Here is a 3,931-nt window from a genome sequence, read left to right on the forward strand (position 1 = left end):
AGACTTAATAAAAAGGGGCATATTCGATTTCGATAATTCAACCATAGAATGTAGTTTCACGTACTTGTGTCTATTTTGTAAATCATTTATAAAACCTGCATGTATTCTCATCCCAAAAATATTAGATTTTAAAAGTGGGACTATAACTCACTTTCACAGATTTTTACTTCGTCGGGAAGTAAGACTTGGCCACTGGTTGATTCACGAACCTATAACAATATATACATATATATCAAAGTATGTTCAAAATATATTTACAACACTTTTAATATATTTTGATGTTTTAAGTTTATTAAGTCAGCTGTCCTCGTTAGTAACCTACAACTAGTTGTCCACAGTTAGATGTACAGAAATAAATCGATAAATATTATCTTGAATCAATCCACGACCCAGTGTATACGTATCTCAGTATTGATCACAACTCAAACTATATATATTTTGGAATCAACCTCAACCCTGTATAGCTAACTCCAACATTCACATATAGAGTGTCTATGGTTGTTCCGAAATATATATAGATGTGTCGACATGATAGGTCGAAACATTGTATACGTGTCTATGGTATCTCAAGATTACATAATATATAATACAAGTTGATTAAGTTATGGTTGGAATAGATTTGTTACCAATTTTCACGTAGCTAAAATGAGAAAAATTATCCAATCTTGTTTTACCCATAACTTCTTCATTTTAAATCCGTTTTGAGTGAATCAAATTGCTATGGTTTCATATTGAACTCTATTTTATGAATCTAAACAAAAAAAGTATAGGTTTCTAGTCGGAAAAATAAGTTACAAGTCGTTTTTGTAAAGGTAGTCATTTCAGTCGAAAGAACGACGTCTAGATGACCATTTTAGAAAACATACTTCCACTTTGAGTTTAACCATAATTTTTGGATATAGTTTCATGTTCATAATAAAAATCATTTTCTCAGAATAACAACTTTTAAATCAAAGTTTATCATAGTTTTTAATTAACTAACCCAAAACAGCCCGCGGTGTTACTACGACGGCGTAAATCCGGTTTTATGGTGTTTTTCGTGTTTCCAGGTTTTAAATCATTAAGTTAGCATATCATATAGATATAGAACATGTGTTTAGTTGATTTTAAAAGTCAAGTTAGAAGGATTAACTTTTGTTTGCGAACAAGTTTAGAATTAACTAAACTATGTTCTAGTGATTACAAGTTTAAACCTTCGAATAAGATAGCTTTATATGTATGAATCGAATGATGTTATGAACATCATTACTACCTTAAGTTCCTTGGATGAACCTACTGGAAAAGAGAAAAATGGATCTAGCTTCAATGGATCCTTGGATGGCTCAAAGTTCTTGAAGCAAAATCATGACACGAAAACAAGTTCAAGTAAGATCATCACTTGAAATAAGATTGTTATAGTTATAGAAATTGAACCAAAGTTTGAATATGATTATTACCTTGTATTAGAATGATAACCTACTGTAAGAAACAAAGATTTCTTGAGGTTGGATGATCACCTTACAAGATTGGAAGTGAGCTAGCAAACTTGAAAGTATTCTTGATTTTATGAAACTAGAACTTTTGGAATTTATGAAGAACACTTAGAACTTGAAGATAGAACTTGAGAGAGTTCAATTAGATGAAGAAAATTGAAGAATGAAAGTGTTTGTAGGTGTTTTTGGTCGTTGGTGTATGGATTAGATATAAAGGATATGTAATTTTGTTTTCATGTAAATAAGTCATGAATGATTACTCATATTTTTGTAATCTTATGAGATATTTCATGCTAGTTGCCAAATGATGGTTCCCACATGTGTTAGGTGACTCACATGGGCTGCTAAGAGCTAATCATTGGAGTGTATATACCAATAGTACATACATCTAAAAGCTGTGTATTGTACGAGTACGAATACGGGTGCATACGAGTAGAATTGTTGATGAAACTGAACGAGAATGTAATTGTAAGCATTTTTGTTAAGTAGAAGTATTTTGATAAGTGTATTGAAGTCTTTCAAAAGTGTATAAATACATATTAAAACACTACATGTATATACATTTTAACTGAGTCGTTAAGTCATCGTTAGTCGTTACATGTAAGTGTTGTTTTGAAACCTTTAGGTTAACGATCTTGTTAAATGTTGTTAACCCAATGTTTATAATAACAAAAGAGATTTTAAATTATTATATTATCATGATATTATGATGTACGAATATCTCTTAATATGATATATATACATTAAATGTCGTTACAACGATAAACGTTACATATATGTCTCGTTTCAAAATCATTAAGTTAGTAGTCTTGTTTTTTACATATGTAGTTCATTGTTAATATAATTAATGATATGTTTACTTATCATAATATCATGTTAACTATATATATAACCATATATATGTCATCATATAGTTTTTTACAAGTTTTAACGTTCGTGAATCACCGGTCAACTTGGGTGGTCAATTGTCTATATGAAACCTATTTCAATTAATCAAGTCTTAACAAGTTTGATTGCTTAACATGTTGGAAACATTTAATCATGTAAACATCAATCTCAATTAATATATATAAACATGGAAAAGTTCGGGTCACTACACGCACTGGCCAAGGTCACGCAATTACTCATCCTGTTATTAATGCGCCAGATTATGAAATCAAAGGACAAATTCTACACATGGTGACTAATCAATGCCAATTTAGTTGTGCGCCGAAGGAAGATCCAAATGAACATCTTCGTACCTTTAATAGGATCTGCACACTATTTAAAATCTAGGAAGTTAAGGATGAACAGATATATCTCATGTTATTTCCCTGGACTTTAAAGGGAGAAGCCAAAGATTGGTTGGAATCGTTACCTGAAGGGGCGATTGATACATGGGACGTTTTAGTTGAAAAATTTCTTAAACAATTCTTTCCGGCATCTAAAGCCGTAAGACTTCAAGGAGAAATTGTTACGTTCACACAGAAACCGAATGAAACTCTATATGAGGCATGGACAAGATTTGTAAAGTTATTTAAAGGATGTCCGCAACATGGTTTAGACACCTGTCAAATAGTACAAATATTCTACCAAGGATGCGACATCACTACAAGGAAAGACATCGATATAGCAGCTGGTGGTTCTATTATGAATAAAACAGAAACTGATGCTTAAAAAATTATTGATAACACTGCTTCCCACTCACGTGAGTGGCACCAAGAAAAAGATATCGTTAGATCATCTAAAGCAGCTAGAGCAGATTCTAGCAATGACTTAGATTCCATTTCCGCAAACATAGATGCTGTCGAGAGACGAATGGAAAAGATGACTAAAGATATTCACTCAATACGAATTAGTTGTGAGCAGTGTGGAGGACCATATTTGACAAAAAGATTGTCTTAGTATTGAGCTAACAATGGAACAAAGAGAAAATATTTCATACATAAACCAAAGGCCTGTAAATAATTATCAGAATAATTATCAACCGCCAAGACCAATTTACAATCAAAACCAGAATTATAATCGAAATGTTCCATACAACAACCAACAAGGTCCTAGCAATCAACAAGTATCCAATAATACTTACAACCAGCAAAGACCTAATTTTCAAAACAAACCACCACAACAAACCGATGATAAAAAGCCGAATTTAGAAGATATGATGACGAAGCTAGTTGAAACTCAAACACAGTTTTTCACATCTCAAAAACAAACCAATGAACAAAATGCTCAAGCATTTAGAAATCAACAAGCTTCTATTCAAAATTTGGAACAAGAAGTAAGTAACCTAGCAAGGTTAATAGGTGAAAGAAAACCGGGAAGTTTACCTAGTGATATAAATGCTAACCCCCGGAATGAAACAGCTAAAGCCATTACCACAAGAAGTGGTATTACACTTAAACCACCTGAAATACCTGTAATTTCTAATGAAGATATTCCTACTCCACAAGAACCACAACCTGATCAAGATAAGGAAA

General features: G+C 32.0%; 1 non-coding gene across 1 annotated transcript; it reads right to left on the minus strand.

The window, feature by feature from the left end:
* Positions 1 to 2,906: 2,906 nt before the first annotated feature.
* Positions 2,907 to 3,013, minus strand: LOC139903365 (small nucleolar RNA R71). Its single transcript, XR_011778190.1, has one exon. It is a non-coding gene; the product is annotated as a small nucleolar RNA R71 (small nucleolar RNA).
* Between the last annotated feature and the right edge of the window lie 918 nt (positions 3,014 to 3,931).

Source organism: Rutidosis leptorrhynchoides, chromosome 3, assembly GCF_046630445.1.
Source record: "Rutidosis leptorrhynchoides isolate AG116_Rl617_1_P2 chromosome 3, CSIRO_AGI_Rlap_v1, whole genome shotgun sequence".
Lineage (NCBI taxonomy): Eukaryota > Viridiplantae > Streptophyta > Magnoliopsida > Asterales > Asteraceae > Rutidosis > Rutidosis leptorrhynchoides.